At 41.5% G+C, this 22,409-nt stretch overlaps 1 protein-coding gene across 7 annotated transcripts in view; it reads left to right on the forward strand.

Moving 5' to 3' along the window:
- The window catches only part of apbb2b (amyloid beta (A4) precursor protein-binding, family B, member 2b), a 149,644-nt gene that overhangs the window by 25,384 nt on the left and 101,851 nt on the right, over positions 1-22,409 (forward strand). Inside the window, exon 1 of one of the 7 annotated variants that reach the window (XM_034189205.1) lies at positions 11,615-11,684. The exons of the other annotated variants lie outside the window; for them this stretch is intronic. The gene's annotated coding sequence lies outside the window, so the exon portion shown is untranslated. Of the gene's footprint in view, positions 1-11,614; positions 11,685-22,409 lie in introns of those variants that run through there. 7 annotated transcript variants of the gene reach the window in all.

Below are 22,409 nucleotides of genomic sequence, written 5' to 3' on the forward strand. Positions count from 1 at the left end.
TATGACTCGGTGTGTGTGGTGGTGGTGGTGGGGTTGTACTTTGTACATACTTTTTTTTTAAGTATATGATGCATTTAAATACAATATCTGCATTTAAATACAATATCTTGAGTTGGATTTGTTTTCTTTTTTTTAACAAACAAACCCACCCACCCACAGCACCCATATACTGCTGTAACAGAGAGAAAAAAAAAACTTATATAAGCATAGATAGCAAAGTTAAATAAATGAACAATACAAGATATTAAATAGATTAAATAAATAACTAAAGGGAAAAACAATAATGATAATAGTAATGCTGGTAAGAGTTAAGTTGTCCATACAGTGACACAGTTGAGAGAGAGAGAGAAAAAAAAAATTATAATTTATGACAGACATTGGGGGCATTACATATTCAAGTACATGTCAGTAATTGGGCAAGATCAAATACATATCTCAGGGCTCCATAGGCTTACGGAAGGGTCTTGAGGTTTTTAAAGTACTCAATCAAAGGGTCTTGTGAAATTGTCTTGTTGAGCCTCTAATAAAGTATTTCATTTTCTCTAATTTCAAGAAAAACATTAATTCAGTAAGCCAGACAGACACTTTGGGTGGTTCAGGGGATTTCCAATGTAAGACTATATTTCTACGGGCTATCAAAGATGCAAAGGCAAAAGCATTCATCTTGTCAATGGGTAGCATGTGCTCATCATCCAACACTCCAAAGATGGCCATATCTGCAGATGGTTTGACTTTGGTGTTAAATGCGTCATTTAGTGTTTTACAGATAGATGACCAAAATTCAGTTAGCTTAGGGCCATTCCAAAACATATGGGTCATATTTGCTGGAGCAGAATTGCAGCGCTCACACCTGTCATCAATGTCATCATAAATTCTTGAGAGTTTAGATTTAGTGTAGTAAGTTCTGTGAAAGACTTTGAACTGTATCAGGCTGAGCCGGGCACAAGATGATGTTCCATTAATTTTTTCCTGAGCATGTTCCCAAATGTATCCAGGAATTTCAGAGCCAAGTTCTTCAGACCATGCAGTTCTAAGCCCATCTAATGTCGTTAACCTGAAGAGAGGTAATTATATTTGAGATATTTGCGATATGCCTCCTGAAATGCATAGGGTTACGCAAAATCTTCTGAAGTCCTGAGTCAGCTGGAGAAGCAGGAAATGTTGGACTTTGACTTTGAACAAAATGACGGACCTGAAAATATCTGAATAGGTCAGATTTTTGTAAGTGGAATTTGGCAGAGAGGTCCGTAAAATTGGCAAAAATGCCATCTATATAGAGGCGGTTACATGCATCCAAACCATTCCTCCTCCATAAAGTGAATGTATGGTCTATTCTGGCAGCAGGGAAAAGGTGATTATTACAAATAGGGCTGTATATAGAAAAATCTTTTAGTTTGAAATGTTGTCTGAATTGTATACATATCCTCAGAGTAGAAGATACCACAGGGCTAGAAGTGAATTTAGAGGGTGAGAGTGGTAAACCGGCAGTGAGCAAAGCAGGAAGTGAGGTAGAGGTACAGGAGTTTGCCTCAATCTTACACCAATCTAACTGAGGACACTGGTACCAATATATAAATCTTTGAATATTAGATGCCCAGTAGGAGTTTCTCATATTAGGTAGTGCCAGGCCACCCTTATCCCTAGGCCTTTCTAAAAACTCTCTGCGGATTCTAGCATTTTTATTTGCCCAAAGAAAAGAGGAGATTAATTTATTTAAAGATTGGAAAAAAGACTTAGACAAAAATATTGGGAGACATTGAAACAGGTATAAGAAACGTGGTAAGACATTCATTTTTATACACCTAACTCTACCTGGAAGAGATAAGTAAAGACCAGACCATCTCTTAAAATCAGCTTCCAATTTCAGCAAGAGGGGTTTAAAGTTCTTTTCATAGAGATCAGAGAGAGGGCGGGTGATGTATATGCCTAAATATTTAAATCCGGACTTTGATATATGGAAAGGGAATGCATTGTCTGGTAGCTGAAGAGCCAAATTATTAACTGGAAAGAATTCACTCTTAGAGAAGTTTAATTTGTAACCAGAGAAAAGCCCAAAGTTGTTAAGGACATTGACAATATTCGGAATACATGATAATGGGTCAGAAATATACAGAAGTAAGTCGTCAGCATATAAAGAGATTTTATGTTCGGTTTCGAACCTACGAATACCAAAGATATTAGGGGTTGTCCTGAATTTGATTGACAAAGGTTTGATAGCTAATGCAAATAAAAGTGGGCTAAGAGGGCAGCCCTGGCGTGTACCTCTTGAGAGAGAAAATAGTTGGGAAGATATCTTGTTTGTAATTACTGATGCTTTAGGAGATGTATATAATAAACGTATCCAGGATATGAAGCTTGAGCTGAAACCAAATTTCTCCAATACAGTAAATAAGTAACTGAATTCCACTCTGTCAAATGCTTTTTCTGCGTCCAGGGAGACAACAACTTCAGGAGTCTCCCTGGACGCAGGAGAGTAAATAACATTTAAAAGTTTACGGATATTTGTGAAGGACTGACGACCCTTTATGAAACCAGTTTGTTCCGTTGAGATGATATTGGTGGTAACATTCTCTAGTCTTGAAGCTAACAGTTTGGCTAAAATTTTAACATCAACGTTAAGCAAGGATATAGGTCGATATGACCCACAATCATTTGGGTCCTTGTCTGGCTTTAAAAGAAGTGAAATGGAAGCCTCTGTTAAAGTTTGTGGTAAATGGCTCTGACTGAAGGAGTGGTTAAACATTTCAAGTAGCAGGGGAGCAAGTTGAGGAGAAAACGTTTTATAAAACTCAACAGTATAGCTGTCCGGCCCAGGTGATTTGCCACTTTGCATTTTATGGAGTCAACAATCTCCTGTAACTATGGTTTCTTCAAGGCTGTCTTTGGCCTCTGTGTCTACTTGTGGGATATCAATGTTGTCTAAGAAAGTCATCATATTCGATTTATCTTGTGGGGAAGAAGATGTGTATAGTTTGGAGTAAAAATCTCTAAAAGTGTTATTTATCTCTATTGGGTCTACAGTCTAGGATTGTGATGTGTTACGTATCTGAGGTATTAAGCGAGACGCGGATTTACACTTAAGCTGGTAGGCCAGAAGACGACCTGCTTTATCACCATGTTTATAATAATGTCCTTTTAACCAAAGCTGACGTTTTTCTGTTCTTTCTGTTGACAATAGGTCATATTGGGTTATCAGTGCAACCCTTTCTTTATATAACTCAGGTGTTGGGGTGGTAGAATATTGTTGGTCAGTGTGTCTTATTGATTCCAGGAGTTTTTTCTTTTTGTTTTCTCTCCTTACTACGTGAAATAGAATAAGAAATAATCTTCCCTCTTATAACGACTTTAAGCGTTTCCCATAATGTAGATGGGGATATGGAGTCAGACCTGTTAAAGTATATGAACTCATCTATTGCTTCACCAATGAATTCACAGAAGTGACTGTCTGATAGTAGGGTTGTGTCTAATCTCCAGACTCTTGGCTGTGTAACATTTTGGGAAAATGAAATATCCAAGGAAACTGGCGCATGATCAGATTCGACAATTGCAGTATAGTCAGTTTTCTTTATAAAACGGAGAAGTGTCTTTTCAATGAGGAAAAAATCAATCCGACTATATGTGTGATGAACGTGTGAAAAGTAGGAAAATTCCTTTTTGTGAGGATTAAAAAACCTCCAAGGGTCAACACAGCCGGCTTTGTCAGCAAACTCACCAAGAGCAAGAGACATTTTAGAGCGTGCCAAAGTTCTAGGGCTGGAGCGGTCCATAGCTGGGTCCATAACCCTGTTAAAATCACCAGATAGAATAAGACTGTCTGTTTAAGTTTGGGAAAAGAGAGGTGAGTTTATGTATAAAGCTAACATCATCCCAGTTTGGAGCATAAACACTTGCTAATATTACTGGAGTGCTGAATAGCAGCCCATATACTATCACAAATCGCCCTTGGGGGTCTGAGATGGTTTGGGATGGTGTAAATATTTTTTTATGGATCAGGATGGCTGCCCCCCGTGCCTTATTATTGAAGTTAAAATGGAAGCGCTGTCCAATCCAGTTCTTCCTAAGCCTGATATGATCTGCTATTTTCAAATGTGTTTCCTGTAAAAATATTATTTCTGCGTTTAACCTCTTTAAATGAGAAAATATCTTGGCTCTCTTATTAGGCCCATTCATTCCTTTCACATTCCAGGTAATGAAACGTGTTGATGTTACACCTACATCCACCCTGACATTATTTATGTCATGCGACATATGACATGATTAGAAATGAAAAGCAGGTTGCCCGCCCCCGGAACATGGGCAGACTGCAGGCTCTCTTCTAGCTCCTGGACCTTCCGTTACATCCTCTCCTTCTAAACTGTGAAGAGCCTATGACCATTTAGCAGTGATGGCTTATATTAGTTGAAACCATTTCCATGTTAAAATTTTAATGAAAAGCCGTTCAGTCAAATATGCTGCTGATGGTCCCCCACTCACTTCCGACACGCTCAATGAATAAACAAAAGGGAGCAGAAAAAAAAAAAAAAAAAAGTCCGACCACCATCAAACATTAGCAGAGCAGCAGCCAGCAGGTAGGCTATCAGTCGACCATTATCTCAGAGAGAGAGGGGGGAAAGAAAAACAGGTAAAGGCACTTACCAAGGGAAGGTGAGGGAAAAAAAAACAACAAAAAACAGGTAAAGGCACTTACCAAGGGAAGGTGGGGGGGAAAAAAAAAAAAAAAAAAGGGGGAAATGATCCGTTAGACCAAAGTAGACGTTGACGAGAGTTCGAATTCACAGACATGTCAAAACGTCCTCCAAGCAGTGAAACGGTAAAATGGCTTCCTTCCATCCGGTATGCATAAACTGTCCAGGTCATATCAATCTTCTTTGCCAGCCACCTGTTGATCATAGTAACCCCGTGCCTCCTCCGGTGTGTTGAAATTGTAGGTCTTTCCCTTGTGGAAGACTTGTAAGACAGCTGGATAGCGCAAGTGGAATTTTATACTCTTCTTGTAAAGTGCTTGTTTAATACCATTAAACCCAGCGCGTTTCCTCGACAGGGCAGCGCTGTAATCTGGATATATTCTCAGTGTGATGTCCTGGTAGGTAATAGTGTTCTGCCTTGCCCATTGCAGTAATCGTTCCTTCTCCTGGTGCCTTTGAAAACTCACCACAAAGGGACGTGAGGGGCGATCAGCATCGTCGGGTTTTCTGCCCACTCTGTACGCTCGCTCCAGCACTGGAGTAGAGTCAAACAGTGCATTGCCGCCGGTGATCTCCATAAACATGTTCGCCACGAAGTTAACAGTATTCTCAACACCCTTGCTGCCTTCTGGAACATTTATAATCCTCAAGTTATTGCGGCGTGACCTGTTTTCTAAATCTTCGATATGGTCCGAGAGTGCCGCATTTTGGGCTTTCAGAGCCTCAACGGCAGATTCGGTTGCACATATCTTCTCAAAATTATCACCTGCAAGTGATTCTGCCGAAGTCAGCCATTGTTGCACAGAGTCCACCGTTTCTGTCAAAGCATTCGCTGAAGTTTGTAACGGCACAAGTGATTCTTGAATGAGGGTAGAGATGTCTTCTTTTAAACTTTCTCGCTGCTTGGTTAGTTCTTGCACCAGCTGTGTCATGGTTATTCCGTCGCTTTTGGAGGGGCTAGCGTCAGCGGCCATGATAGATAGCTTACTAGCAACGGTGTTCCGCGTGGTCATCAAAGAAGTTTGTTTTTGTTTAGGGGTAGCCATTAGCTGTTCAAGGTCGTATAACACTGTAGCGTGCATAAATTACACCAGTCCTATGGTAAAGGTATTAAATTTGGTCACATATGTTACAAGTTAAGTCGGAGCTCTTCACATGCACTGCCTACTCCTTCATGACCCAAACCGGAAGTCCCTTTGTACATACTTTTGACACTTTCTAAAATGTCCACTCATAAATTAAATAATAACTTAAATGTATTTACTTTTTTAATATTAATGTACTAATTTACCTAGGGCTGCCAGAAAATCCAGCCTCACACAAGTATGTGGTTTGGAATGGCAGTAATGTCTGCAATCCCATTTAATCCAGAAGGATGGGATAGATTGAGATGCAAATAATGTCTTCAATTTGTCGCCATTTTTAAAAACTCCAGTGGTTTGTCCTCTTATACTGGTGTGAGCGATGACTTGGATGATAGTTCAGAAATAAAAGGAATGCGCACGCATCCACTTTGTCTACAGATCTTTTAATTTATTTTAACCTTTATTTAACCAGGTTCATCCAATTTAGATTGAGAACTATTTTGCAAGGGAGACCTGGACAATTAGAAAGTTTCCAATTCACCTAACCTGCATGTCTTTAAATGTGGGAGGAAACCGGAGCACCAGGAGGAAACCTACGCAAGCACAGGGAGAACATGCAAATTCCATACAGAAAGGCCACGGGTGGGAATTGATCCCATGACATTTTTGCTGTGAGGCAACAGTGCTAACCACGAAGCCACTGTGCTGCCATCTGAATGAACTTCACTGCTTGTGGACCTTTTTCTGCAGCCTGAGTAAAAAAGTTAGTTGTTTGTTTTCTCCTTAATTTTTCTTCTCACGAGCCCGCTAACTTCATCTCCATTAAAAGTGATCGCCAACCTTGTATGTAGATCATTGACCATAGAGATGAAAATACATGTGCAACATCAAGCTTTTCCGTGATATTCATTCACCAACCGGGGAGAGGGCTTCTCGCACTGCTGTACTGCTAGCATCACCAAAGTGCACAACTCCAGTCAATACCCATCAGATAAATTTATTGCATAGCACACGCCATCTGGTGGTTGTGGCATTGCAGAACGTCGGTCAGTCCTTGGACCCTAGATTGCAGCCTGAGCTACTTATTTCTGGCTACTTGAGTGAATATAGATGTCCGATTGATCTCTATGCCTTTGACTCAAACATTTTCTTGATCCACTTGGGTGAGTAGGGAGAGTTCCCATGGGATAATAAAGCTTTTCAGCCTTCCATCCCTGGTTCTCAAGACCAGGCACCTAAGTGGCTCTACTTTACTCTATTCTACTCTTCCTTTTTTTTTTTTTTTTTTTTTTTAGATATTTAGATATACCTTAGTATACACTAGTAGAGTTCTACCTTAGAAATGGAGTATATTCTAGAAGACATACCTTACTGAATTTTCATGACAGTGCCAGTAAAATGCTTTCCTTGTATAGCCTATTTAAACTTTTATTAAAATGAAATCAGTTTATTGAACATTATTTCTGAATGAATATAAATTTCTTTGTTATATGTAATGCTGTTTGATATTTCCAGGAAAATGAAGAAGTCAGTGCAGTTATCTTTGCCTTTGCTTCCCATGAATTTTTGTAGCCCGGTTTAGCCCAGCCTACAGACTGGTTCCAGGCCAAGGATTGGGAACCCCTGGTTTTACTGGCTAATTGGTAAAGTACTGTATAGATTAATCTGTATTTATTTATTTCTCCAAGCACCTGTTACCTGATTGTGTTTGGAGCACCTTATGAAAATTTATTTAAGTCTAGACATTTAAACTTTTCATGCTTTCTCAGATATTATTTTTTTTTTTCGTGCTTGGCAAGATGAGTGTATTCTGAGTTCCAGCCTGCTTAGCCAAGTAGCACACCATGGGACATTCAGCTGCAGGTGCTCTCATTCAGCTGCAAAGTGTTTGCCTATATTCAGCACACACTGCTCACAACGGTCAAATCTCTAAGTAGCTGCAGGTAGACAAATTCTTGTTGATACCTTGAATAATTAACTTGTCTATGAGTGACATGAAATTTGGATGCCCCATTTGGCGCTGAGCAGCATAGTATCTCCTTGTGGGACTCTTTTAAAATGTGCACAGTGCAGTGCATCTTAGCCATTTTATATTTGTGGATGCTCAGGCTGACGTATATACCCAGCAAACAAATAAATAGTAATTTAATTTAAAACAGGGTCAATTGAATTGGGGGGGGGGGGGGGGGGTTGATATCAGAATGATGGCTTCACATCATGATGTCGGTCGGCCCGTGGTGATGGATGATGGAATCGTTCAGCTGCCCAACCCTGCATACACTCTGCCTTCCTCCTCCCCTTTTCACCTTATCTCACCTCATATCTTTCTCTCTATCCTACCCTCCCTCCCTCCCTTCCTCAGTACTTCTATACGACACCAGGAATTGCTGAGTGTGGAAAAAGTGACTCAGACATTTATGGGCTGAATTCTGGGCCAAGCACTGCAGTCCACTCTTGTGTGTTTGTGTGTTTTTTGGTGTGCTTTGGTGTAATGGAAGTGCTTAGGCTGTTTTACACTTGAAATGTATGGAAGTAAATCTGTGCCATCAGAGTTTGAAATTTAATTTTTAAGGTTGAATGTTTTTAGCATCAAAATCAGAGTTTGAAGTTGAATTTCTAAGGCTGGATTTGTTTAGCGTCAAAATATTAAGCCTAAAAAACGTCAACCTCAAAAAAATTCAACCTCAGAAAAATTCTACCTAAAAAATAAAATGCAAGGAGAAGCAATCGATCTGTGTCTCAGTCATCCAACGTCACAGATTTACTTCTATAAACATTAGATGATTGAGACAGGGATCGATTGTTTCTCCCTGCTTTTCTGTTTTTTGAGGTTGAATTATTTTTTTTGAGGTTGAATTTTGTGTTTTGTTTTTTAGGTTGAATGTTTTTTTTTTTTTTTTAGGTTGAAGTTTTTGAGGCTGAATATTTTAATGCTAAACAAATTCAACCTCAGAAATTCAACTTCAGACTCTGATTTTGATGCTAAAAAAAAATCAACCTTAAAAAAATCAAATTCAAATTCTGATGGCACAGATGTACTTCTACAGAAATGCCCCTCCTCTGGATAGGAAGCATTTGTGTAAATTTCAATTTATTTTCATTTATATAGCGCCAAATCACAACAGAGTTCCCTCAAAGCGCTTCACACAGATAAGGTCTAACCCTACCAACCTCCAGAGCAACAGTGGTAAGGAAAAACTCCCTCTGAGGAAGAAACCTCAAGCAGACCAGACTCAAAGGGGTGACCCTCTGCTTGGGCCATGCTACAAACATAAATTACAGTTCAATTCACAGAACAATTCATGGATGAATATACAAGAAATGCTATTGGCGCACAGGACAGAAGGATCGCCAACACAAATACAACTCCCATCTCTGGATGGAGCTGCACCTTAAACAGAGAGAAAAAAAACAGAATCAGGCATCAGAAAGACAAAAAATACTGTATAATTTGCCAGCATTAAACAAAAAGAAAAACAGAAGAAATACTAGGTGATCGCCGGCTACTAGCCCTAAACTTCACTAAAAGACCCAGAATTTGGGTAAAGTTGAGGCTGCGGCCCGCTCCAGTTACTAATAAATGAATTAAGAGTGAAAAGCGTAAAACAAAACTGTACCAGTATGCTAACCATATGAAAGGGAAAATAAGTGCGTCTTAAGTCTGGACTTGAAAATTTGCACAGAATCTGACTGTTTTATTGACACAAGGAGATCATTTCACAACACAGGGGCACGATAAGAGAAAGCTCTGTGACCTGCAGACTTCTTATTTACCTTAGGGACACAAAGTAGTCCTGCACCCTGAGAACGTAAAGCCTGGGCCGGTACGTAAGGTTTAATTATGTCAGCTAGGTAGGGAGGTTGCCAGTCCATGAATAATTTTATAGGTTAGTAGCAGAACCTTAAAATCTGATCTCACTAGGACAGGAAGCCAGTGAAGGGATGCCAAAAATTCTTAAAAGTAAAATTCTTAGAAGGAAAATTAGGAAGGGTGCTCATACAGGGCATGTGCCTGTGGACAGTTGTAACATGAAAGTATGGTCCATCATCACCTTGTGAAACTGAAGGTCCAGCATGTCTATATGAAAAATATCATTGAATTTATCGATTCTCTGTCATCATTATGAGACTAACCTAGACGCACTAGGTTTGTAAGCTCCAATAGTACTTTGGAGTTGGAAATGGTGCTGACAGTTGTTGCTTTGGAGTTGCCACAGCATATCTGGTAGAGATCTGCATCAGGATTTGGCACAAGTTTTATGTGTAATGCCCTTGGGAACATGACTCCAGTTGTACATGAATAAACATGCAGCTCCTGGTGTTCTTACGTGGTCTCCTCACTAAGTACTAACCAGGACCTACTCCTCTTAATTTATGAGATTTGATATAGTCCATGAGCCAGTCATGAATTTTGACCTAATCGGTACCACTTAAGGGGAAAAAACAACACTTAGAATCCAGCCTCAGTGTATCATGGCTGACAACAATGTATGTTAGCCATCCCAGGGTGGTAGCTGTAGCCAGGTAGGGATCAGTGAAGAATTACACAGAGGTCAAACTTTATAAATGCTCCAATCATGTTGAAAACTATATCACATTATTTGTCTGATCATAACAATTCCAAAAAGGTATAGTTTGGACTATCTATGATAGAATGTTCTGGAGTTATGGGGTAAAAACAGCAAAAATGGTGACAAAGGTCAATTTCAGTTAGTACAGGGGTAAAAAGTTTTCAGCAAAAAATGATGCAACTTATTGCTTGAAATAAACGGATCAATAAATGGAATAGCTTTGACTGTGTTGAATGCTTTGTCTCCAAAGTAAAGGTCAAACAAGGTCAACATCCATTGAATTCTATGAAATGTGACATATGTTACCCTGTAACATGATAACTAAGCATGGCAGATGGTGCCAACTATTCCTTTTTTAGAACCCCATTAACCTAAACAATAATTTGCATAATTTTTACTGAAATTGGAGCAACTTTAATTTTTGACCCCTGTAGAAACTGAAATTGACCTTTGTCACCATTTTTGCTGTTTTGACCCCATAACTCTAGAACATTCCATCATAGATAGTCCAAACTATACCTTTTAGGAATTGTTATGATAAGACAAGTAATGTGATATAGTTTTGAACATGATTGGAGCATTTATAAAGTTTGACCTCTGTGTAATTCTTCTTTGATCCCTACCTGGCTACAGCTACCACCCTGGGATGGCTATCATACATTTTTGTGTAGGCCATGATACACTGAGGCTGGATTCTAAGTGTCATTTTTTTTTCCCCCCCCTTAAGTGGTACCGAAAACCTGCTTGGCCCATGAACTAATAGGATTAGGTGTGCACAGAGTGGCACAACTAAAATAATAGCACAACTGTTTGTTAATATTTGTGCATGATGCTGCCGGTGGCTCAAGCTGTATGCGGGCATTGGGTCAATCTTTCATTCTTCTCACTCTCCCTGTTCGTCCCCTATCGATGCCTCTCAGTAGGTTTATTGTGCTGATTGTCAGACAGGCTACACTGCGTTTGTGCATTGTTATTGCAGGGAGCAGACAGCCGTGAGGTGTGTTTGAATAGAGAAGGAGCACAGAGGCCCTGTTCAGCCTGGAAGCTGTGAAAGTGAATGATACGGCTCCCTTTCTCTCTTTCCATCTGTCTCTCTTGCTCCCTCTGTCCTTGACATTGTCTTTCTCTTTTCACCCACACTTTTGTTTCTCATTGCCTTGTTGTTCAGTTTTACTTTCCATGCTTGCTGCTGCTGTGTAACATGTCAGTTCCTGGCAGCACCCACCGATTGCCTGTCTTCTTGCTGTCAGCTTTGCCGTGTGATTGGGTCGTCAGTCTGGACGTTATTCTGCCTACAAATTACCTGTGGAAGCAGCAGAGGATGGACGAGTTTCACTTTGAAAGTGAAGCTCACACACACACACGCACACTTCCTTCTGTTGTTTATGAATTTCTGTTTCTTATGTTGTCTTTTCCACATCATTGCCTGTTCCCACACAGACCTCGTCACTGTCAGTTCAGTTGCACAAGTGTTTTCTTTCTCACTTTGACCTTCCCTTCTTTTTTCTCTCTCTGAATTTCAAATTCATGTACACATGGTCATGCAACTTAAAAGCCAGAATGTGATGAAAGAGCCTGTAAAGGTCAGAACTGTTATGTGTCGGACGCAGTCGGAGAACCGTCCAGCATTTGACATTAGGACCCAGCATAAATGAGATGGTTCTCCGAACGTCGATCTCACCCGTCTGGTCACAAGGTCGAGTCTCTGGCAAATACACACTGTGTACTCCAGACTTAAATGCAACCATGCCCCAATCCATATAGATGCACCACAGCTGTGAGTCCTGACGAGCTGCACATGACCAGCCTCAGGTGATCAGGGTGAGGTCCTAATAACTCAGCCACACAGCCACTCAGTCCTGAACGCATGCCACCTGGAAGGAAAAACAGAAGACAGAAAACAGAAGACAGAAACAAAAGCCAGCCAGGCACCCCAGCCACACAACAAGAACCCCTGTTGCCTTTGCAAATTGGCCCCTGACAGCGACTTAAAGGATTTCTGCTGTACTATCTTAAAAACGTGGATTGGCTGCAGATTTAGCAATCTGTGTTCTGTTCTTCGGATTTCAATGGACACGTTGACAAAGGAAACAGGTGATGAGGAAGTAATGGGTAGATATGGTATGAAGGACAGGAATGTGGAAGGGTCGATGGTGGGTGATTTTACAAAAAGCATGGAAATGGCTGTGGTGAATACATACTTTAAGGCCCAGTCCCACTGGCGTTTAGGAAGATTTGCGTATGGATTGCGCACAAAATTGGCTCATATTCGCCAAACATCCGCAATATCCGTGAAACATGCTTGTATGAGTCGGCCGACACCCGCACACATCCCCAATTATTCGCAGAGGCACGTTTTTCCGTTGCCAGGATTTTTGAGCTGCACAAAATTTTGGTTGCGGATGACATCCACCTTACGTACTCAATACATAGTGACGCTATGCACTGTATATCCGCCGTTATCCACTGATATCCGCAACTGACGGGGATTTGCGGCTGGGACAGTGTGTAAAATGGATATATTGCATGCCTATCATGTCCACATCACAGACTAAAATAAGTTGTAGCGAATGCATACAGATTGGCCACGAATAAAGCATTTGGATTGCATCTGCTTTGCAGCTGATTTGCGGACAATCTGCGAATGGATAACAGACACGTCACATAAACCCAAAGTACTATATGAGGCAGAAAGCGACATACCTGCCAGTCAGTGCCAGTCCAACAGTGGAGATCCCAAAAGACGTAATAGCTGCTGCAATCCAACAACATACTGTAAATCCCCAACTGCAGAGAAGTCAGCCATGGATCTCGGTTCTCTTTCAGGAGTTTTATTTAATGCCAACAAAAGGAAGAGTTGATGTTTAGCCGCAGTTCACGCTGAAATCTCTCTTTTTGAAAAAAAAAAAACACTATCTCACAACCCCGAGCAGCTTCCCCCCTCAAGCTTCCTAAACTCATGAACAGTTAACACTTGCATGACAACTCTGTGATCAACTTGTCCAAGTCCAGCTATTGCTCCAAAGGCTGTGGTGTTGGTGTGAATAGTGATGCAGAAAGACCCAAGTGCGCTTCTTTTATGACCGCAATGCAGATGCTGCGCACGCGCAACACGTGCGCAATGCATTCACAATACACCCGTAATACTGCAGTGATAATCACAATGCATCAGACCTGTTTCCTCAATACATGCGTTATACATCTGTGATTGTTCATCACATATTCGCTATACATTATTAGTATATCTGTAATTCATACTGGGACATTTGTCATTTTTGGCCAATTTTGTTGCGGACGACAACGAACGCCCGTACTTTGTATACTCAATTCATGTGCAATTAATCCTCTCCCCAGTGGGACTCTTAGGAAAAGGCGGGATCACAGGGTGACATGTAAGAGTGGAGGAAGGTGCACATATGTAAACTACATTCTTTGTAGGACATGCAAGCTAAAAGAAAATGGAGACTGTAAGGTGGTGGAATAAGGGCTGTTGATAAGATTTTATCTATCGATTCCACTTATCGATCTGATTCCTTATCGATTCCACTTATCGATACCTCTTGTGAATTTTCTGTGTACTAAAAGTAGGCTTTACAGGTTTTCTCTGTCAACAACATGTTATTGAGTCTTAAAGTAAATAAATATGACATTGGTCACTGGAACCCTTAAACTCTGGAAATAAATAGAAATAAACAAAATCTGTAGGTTTTGTCAAAAGCATTTCCTTTCAGATATTTTGGCATGAATGTCAGTATGTACCTCTGAGCTGAACTCAGCTGGCTGCTGCACGTCAGCGCAGGACGTCTCATTTTGGGAGGAAAAAAACCCCTGTTTTGATCGATTGCAGTTTATTGTTTATATTACAACGTTTGGAAAGAGGTGTCATTTGATTTAAACAGTGAATCGCTTTGAAGTTATTAATTCTGACCGGACTCTATCTTTCTAACTTGACTCGGCAGAGAGCCGCACAGTGTTTGGAGCTGTGAGAACGGAACGGAGGACAATTCCTGTTTCTTTCTCACAACAAGACAGGAGTTACAAAGTGACTTACGATTGACATATTTTAATGGCTTTGAGAGGGGTTAAGAAGTGGATTTGTCACTTCTGAAAAGCAGCAAAGCAAAGAACCAATGAAGCAGTGGGTCAGAACACTGTTTCATTGCTTCAAGCTTCAAAGCAGAGCTGCGCTGCAGAAGCGGTTGATTACAGAGCCGCTGCGGGGTCTGCAATCAATGTAGAGAAATGATCATTTTCCCAACAAACACCTTCAAAAATAACAGCTGCTCTGAAGGACCGATAAGGGAATCATTAACTAAAAAAGGATCTTGATGTCGGTGGGTTGAATAATTTTTTAACGATTCTCGAAAAGAACCGGTTCCCAATACCCAACCCTAGGGATAGTGTAGTTAGACAGCAATGGATGGTGGTTTGTAGGATGACTTTAGAGTTGATGAAGAGGAAGAGAGTCAGCTCATCAAAGGATCAGATGGTGGAAGCTGAAGGAGGAGGACTGTTGTATGAAATTCAGTGAGCAGGTGACACAGGCACTGGATGAATGGGAAGCATTTTTTGACAACAGGAAAAGTACTGCAGATGTGTTGAGGGAGACTGCTAGGAAGGTACTGGGTGTGACATCTGGACAATGGAAGGAAGACAAGGACATTTGTTGGTGGAACAAAGATGTCCAGGAATGCATAAGGAGAAAGAGATTGGCAAAAAGAATTGGGATAGTGGGAGAGATGAAGAAAGTAGACAATAGTACAAGGAGATGCCACATAAGGCAAAAAGAGAAGTGGTAAAAGCTAAGGAAAAGGCATATTGCAAGCTGTACAAGAAGTTGAACAGTAATGATGGAGAAAAGGATTTGTACTGATTGGCCACATGAAGGGACAGAGCTGGAAAGGATCTACAGCAGGTTAGGGTGATAAAGAATACAGATGGTAATGTGCTGACAAGTGAGGAGAGTGTGTTGAGAAGGTGGAGGGAATATTTTGAGGTAATGATGAATGAAGAAAATGAGAGAAAGAAAAGGCTGGATGATGTGGCGAGAGTAAATCAGGGCAGCTATGAAGAGGATGAAAAGTGGAAATGTAGTTGGCCCAGATGACATTCCAGTGGAGGCATGGAAATGTTGAGAGATGGCAGTGAAGTTTCAAACCAGATTGTTTGATGATGTGATGTGCAAAACCACAGTAACTACAGAGGCATAATGTTGAACAACCACAACATGAAGTTATGGGAAAGAGTCGTAGAAGCTAGGCTCAGAAAACATCTTTGAGCAACAATATGGTTTTATGTCGAGAAAGAGCACTACAGCTGCAATGTTTGCTCTGAGAATACTAGGGCTGAAACGATTAGTCGAGTAATTCGATTGCAAAAACTGTTTGAGGCATTTAACGTTTAAGTACATATGCCAGACCTGTGTGTGGTGCTGTATTGTCCCCAGAAAAACAAACAGAAGAAGAAGTAGCGCAAGCGCTAATCAAATTAGCACAAAAGCTACAGCTTTCCAACGCGACAGAGAGGGAAATAAAGCCTTTTAGGAAAAAGACGGTCCACGCTGATCATCTGAAATAGCTTACTGTGCATTTAAAGCAAAGCAGTGTGTTTGTTTTGTTTTTTTAAAAAACACAGTTTTGTCCGCTGGCCGCTCTATGCGCGGCGGCCAGCTGCTGCCTCTCTCTGCCCGGTGTGAGCGGCTCAGCACTGCCCTCACACAGCTCCGTCCTGGCCACAGACAGTCTCTGGAAGAAGTCCACTCTTTCTTCTGTGTGACTCGCAATGAGTGTTTCGCGTTTTAATTTTCGCTTTTTTGGGCAACACACAATGCTTCACAAACACAGGAACTCAAATAAAATAATAATAATAAAAAACAGTGACTGCAAGGCTTGCATGTTCAACCTCCAGCTGAAAATGAAATGCATTGGCTGAATCGCAGAGAGAATATTAATAAGAAATTCATGCAGGGACCCAGTGTGTAAGACTACAACTCTGCTTCCTGGTCCCAACCCTGGATAGTCACGGTTTGGAGGATTTAAGAAAATTGGCCAGATTTCTAGAAATGAGAGCTGCTCCATCCAAAGTGGGATGGATGCCATCTCTCCTAACAAGACCAGGTTTTCCCCAGAAGCTTTGCCAATTATCTATGAAGCCCACCTCATTTTTTGGACACCACTCAGACAGCCAGCAATTCATGGAGAACATGCGGCTAAACATGTCACTCCCGGTCTGATTTGGGAGGGGCCCAGAGAAAACTACAGAGTCCGACATTGTTTCTGCAAAGTTACACACCGATTCAATGTTAATTTTAGTGACCTCCGATTGGCGTAACCGGGTGTCATTACTGCCGACGTGAATTACAATCTTACCAAATTTACGCTTAGCCTTAGCCAGCAGTTTCAAATTTCCTTCAATGTCGCCTGCTCTGGCCCCCGGAAGACAATTGACTATGGTTGCTGGTGTCGCTAACTTCACATTTCTCAAAACAGAGTCGCCAATAACCAGAGTTTGATCCTCGGTGGGTGTGTCGCCGAGTGGGGAAAAACGGTTAGAAATGTGAACGGTTGGCGGTGTACACGGGGCTTCTGTTTAGGGCTACTCTTCCTCCTCACAGTCACCCAGTCAGCCTGCTTTCCCGGCTGCTCGGGATCTGCTGGAAGGGAACTAATGGTGGCTAAGCTACCTTGGTCCGCACCGACTACAGGGGCCTGGCTAGCTGTAGAATTTTCCACGGTGCAGAGCCAAGTCTCCAATTCGCCCAGCCTGGCCTCCAAAGCTACGAATAAGCTACACTTATTACAAGTACCATTACTGCTAAAGGAGGCCGAGGAATAACTAAACATTTCACACCCAGAGCAGAAAAGTGCAGGAGAGACAGGAGAAGCCACCATGCTAAACCGGCTAAGAGCTAGTAGCTGCGCTAAGCTAGCGAATTCCTAAAAACACACAAAGTGAATAATGTGTAAATAATTTAGAGGTGATTCAGCGGAGGGAGTGCTTTAGTTAAGGCACGTGAAGATTACACTGTGAAACAAATCGTTATCTAGTTAACTAGATCAATCTAACTGCGCAGATTAAACAGCTAACAGATACAGCAAAACACCGCTGTGCTCTGGAACAGGAAGTGATACAATACCGCGGTGAGAGCCAACCACCAGTCCCACAAAATAGAACCGGAGTCCTATTCCAAAAAAAAAAAAAAAAAAAAACCCGATTGATGGATGAATACTCGATTACTAAAATAATTGATAGCTGCAGCCCTAGAGAAGGCCTTCTCTATACTTCAGACATTGTGTGTTTGTGGAAAGTTTATGACAGGGTGTGAAGAGAAGAGTTGTGGTATTGTCTGAGGAACTCTGTGGCAAAGAAGTATATGAGGGTAGTACAGGACATGTACAACAATAGTGTGACAGCAGGGATATGCGCAGTAGGAATGACAGATCATTCAAGGTGGAGGTGGGATTACACCAAGGACCAGCTCTGAATCCTTTCTTTTTCGCAAAAGTGATGGACAGGTTGACAGATGCAGTCTCCGTGGACTATGTTGTTTGCAAATGACATTGTGATCTGTAGTGAGAGTAGAGAGCAAGTTGAGTCAAGCCTGGAAATGTGGAGATACGCTCTGGAGAGAAGGGGAATGAAAGTTAGTAGGAGCAAGACTGAGTATATGTGCGTGAATGAGAGGGAGCCCTGTGGAATAGTGCGGTTACAAGAAGTAGAACTGGTGAAAGTAGATGAGTTTAAATACTTGGGGTCAACTGTTCAAAGTAATGGAGAGTGTGGTAGAGAGGTGAAGCGGAGAGTGCAGGCAGGGGAGTGGGTGGAGAAAGGTGGCAGAAGTGATTTGTGACAGAAGAATATCTGCAAGAGTGAAGGAGAAAGTCTACAAGACAGTAGTGAGATCGGCTATGTCTTATGGCTTAGAGACAGTGGCACTAACAAAAAGACAGGACTGGAGGTGGCAGAGCTGAAGATCGTGCAATTATCTTTGGGATTGATGACGATGGACAGGATTAGGAATGAACATGTCAGAGGGACAGCTCAGGTGGGACAGTTTGGATACAAAGTCAGAGAGGCAAGATTGAGATGGTTTGGACATGTGCAGAATAGGGACCCAGGGTATATAGGGAGAAAGATGCTGAGGATGGAGCCACCAGGCAGGAGGAGAAGAGGGAGGCCAAAGAGGAGTTTTGTGGATGTGCTGAGGGAGGACATACAGGGGCTTGGTGCGACAGAGGAAGATACAGAGGACAGGGTGAGATGGAAATGATTGATCTGCTGTGGCTGCCCCAAACAGGAGCAACCGACAGAAGAAGATTCTGTTCCTCATTAACCTTCCACTTTGCTGCATTCACACTCTGTCAGCTTGTAATCGTCAAATATATTCATTTTGAACTTGAAGCAAATTTGACCTTTTGAGCAAAATATGAATGCCTCTTAAATGAGTTATCTTACACACACTTGAAGCATAACATGCAACATTGGAGAATAATATGTTACAATGGAAAATAACAGGCAACATGTAGTACCAGTACCCTAAAGATTTGGACAGTCATTCTCCAAAGATACTGGCACTGGCAAACACCTCTGCAAACCAACCTCATGACTTGTCTCTTAGTGTCATGCGTGTATAATAAGGAGTGAGGGATGGGAGCAAAGAAAATATGACAGAAGAGAGAGTTAATGGGAAAAACAGTTGAGTTTTAAGAGATGTCAGTTTTCTGCAGATGTCACCTGAAGCAACAGCCTTTAGCCTCAATTGTACCACAATCAGGTGTTAGTCGAATAGACAGCTGTTTGAACTCTCGTAACTCCTCGAGAGTACATATTACCTTAGAGTTTGTGTTGACATACACACAAAAAGCATATACTGTCTAAATAATAATAATAAAAACATGTAGTTCATTTTAGAAGGTGGTTGTTTTATTGATTTAATCCTTATGGCAATATAGAATTAGTGAAATCTGTCAACTGTGTATGATGTCTCTTGAAATGAAAAGTTTGTCAAATGTGTTCATTTAAGACCATTCTCTCTGTAGTCTCTCTATTCTCTCTGTATGCAGATTAGTAGTCATTTCTATTGTGCTGCTCAGACTTACTGACCTCAGATGGTAGAGTGGGTTGTCCATTGACTGAATTCAGCTTGGGACTCCGACGAGGGCGGTCGCATCGCCTCCACTCTCCCTTATCACTGTTCTCTGCCTTTAATGTTCAAGTCCCTATTTCACCAGACTGTGAATTCCTCAAATCATATTGGATTGTGGATCTATTGGACTACTATTGGATTAACCATGGAATTGATCAGCTGGTCTCTGAACGCTATTGACACCATTTTTTCTACAAGAAGGTCAAGACCGGGGGATCCTACCTGCCCAGATGGAATGTATCCTGCGGGCTATGTCCTCAACTCCTGGGGGTCTTGACATGTTGCATGCTTGGCGCCTTTCTCCGTTGAGGACGTCAAGGATTTATTCATTTTTGGTCTCATGGTAGCAGAGCTGGTACTTTTTGGCTTATGTGCTGCCCTTATCTACCAGAAAATTGGCAAGACGGCGGCATCAAAAACCACAGCCCCTCGCTTGTCCGTCATGATTAACGAGGTTGGCAAGGCAGTGCATTCTCAGACTGCAATGACTCTCGAACTCAGACGCAAATTGGATCACATCTTGGAGCAGATGCGTGCCTTGCAGTTGAAGCTGAAGATTTCAGAGGCCGGTGAATATTCTTAATTCATAATTGGGAATATTCTTAATTCATAATTGGGTTTTGGTTGTGCAAGTGGAACTGTTAAAAATTGATTTCACTGCTGCAACAATAACATTACAGGCTTATCAAGCCCTAGGTCAAATTGCCCGACTGTCTCCTCCTGAGGGATTTGTTTCGGCCTGGGGAACATTGGCTGTTTCTTATCTCATCTCACAAAGACAGTAAACTGCTTTTCACAGGACTGAAGCATGTTCTATTCCCTCCCCCCACCCCCTCCTTCCCCCATCAACACCCACCCTTTCCAGCGCCTGCTTCTCATCATCCCGTTTCCCTTCGGCGGGGGCGGTGCAGTTTTAGCTGCAAGCCCCCCAAGCTGATGTTGGCGGCGCAACTCAGGGTTGCTGCGTGGCCTTCACCCACTTGCCTCAATTCGGATAACGGACTTCTTCAAACTTAGTGCACATAAACAACGTCAAATGTGTATGTGTTGCCTTTAATTCTGATGTGTGCCATTATTACGGTAAACAAGTAATAATTGTGGACTAATTGCTGTCTGAGGTAACTGGAGTGTAAACGTAATTTCTCCATTGTGAGATCAATAAAGTATATATCTAATTAACTTTTTTGTGCACTTTTTCCTAAAAAGAAAAGAAGGTGTAGCTGTACTCCAGTGTATTACAGTCTGCTTCACTGAGTGATTCAGCTGGATGTGGTGGGAATAAATATCCATCCATTAGGGATGTGAATCGTACAACAACTCACGATTCAATTCGATTCCGATTCTTGGAGTGACGATTCGATTCAGAATCGATTTTCGATTCAAAGAGCTCTGAGAAACAGTTATTACTTAAAAAATGTTTATGTTTAAGAAAATGCAGCTTTACAAGGTTAATCAAGTGATTCTAGATGTAAATTTACTTATCTGCTTTGCTCGTTCGGAGTTGGCTGGCAGTTTAGCGAAGCGCTGGTCAGTAGTCGGCAGAGACAGCTGCTCCCCTCTTTTAGCTCCGGGTGATAGCGTAGCATGTGGGCTTGCGGATTTGAAGTGTTTCCAAAGTACTTGACTTTCATTTTGCAGATTCTGCACACTACATAAGTCATGTCAAGCTCCTTCCTACGCAGCAAATAATAAAATCCAAAATGCGCCCAAACATTTGCCTTCAGCAAAGACGGTGTTGGCTCTTCGTCCGCCATGCTAAGCTACAGTCACTGACCTCTGCAGCACACGACGGTTTGAAGCACGCCCCCCCCCCCCCCCCGCAGCGAGTAAGCAAGATTATGTTTAAAAAAATGCTTTTAAAAAAAATCGATTCTTGGACATTTTGGATCGATTCAGAATCGTAATAAATAAGAATCGCGATTCGGACGTGAATCAATTTTTTTTTTTTCCGACACCCCTACCATCCATCCATCCATCCATCCATCTATCTTCTATACATGCTTACTCCAATTAAGGGTCACGAGTGGCTGCGCACCGACACTCCCCATCCAACCTGATGGAGCTTGAGAGGTGATGCAATGAGGAATGGACAAAACTGCCCAAAGATAGGTGCACCAAGCTTTTGGCATCATGTTCAAGAAGACTTGAGGCTGGAATTGCTGCCAAAGGTTCATCAACAAAGTAGTGAGCAAAGTGTGTGCATCCTTATTTACATGTGATTTCTTGGCTATTTTTTTAAAATAACTTTGAAAAAAAACTTATTTCATGTTGTCATTATGGGGTGTTGTGAGTACAATTTTGAGGGAAAAATTGTATTTTCTCCATTTTGGAATAAAGCTGTAACATAAAATGTGGAAAAAGTGAAGCACTGTGAATACTTTCCGGATGCACTGTATGTCAAAGCACATGACGACACTCACGACAGAGTGCATGACAGCAAATTTCTAGTTTGAGACAGAGTGAACAGGTTTTAACTTAACTAAAAGAGTGATGCAGGTGACGGATAATGGTGTGGATTTGCACACCTTGAAATTCCATTTAGTTAAGAAGCTGCATGTGAAGTCCAAGGAAAACAGCTGGAGCTTGGTCAGTGAAAAGTCTTCATATTTATTCATCAGTGCTATAGGCTTACGTGTTATCTCTACACTTCTCGTGTTATGTCTTTTCTGTGCATGCATTGTGCAAATGGTGTGCAACTGACCAGAAAACCACTGACTTCTGAACAGGGCTGTACCAGGTTTTAGTGCTTGACATCTGTTAAAGAGAATGACGAATGATGCTATGGTTGAATTTATGAGCATTGCTCTGAATACAGTAGGCAGAAGAACTTGGAGAAATACTTCTCTACCACAATTTATGTGCCAACCATCAAGACAGAATGCAAGCAGTTCTCTGAAGAACAGGGTAATAGATAGACAATAGA

This window comes from Thalassophryne amazonica, chromosome 15, assembly GCF_902500255.1.
Source record: "Thalassophryne amazonica chromosome 15, fThaAma1.1, whole genome shotgun sequence".
In the NCBI taxonomy this organism is placed as follows: Eukaryota; Metazoa; Chordata; class Actinopteri; order Batrachoidiformes; family Batrachoididae; genus Thalassophryne; species Thalassophryne amazonica.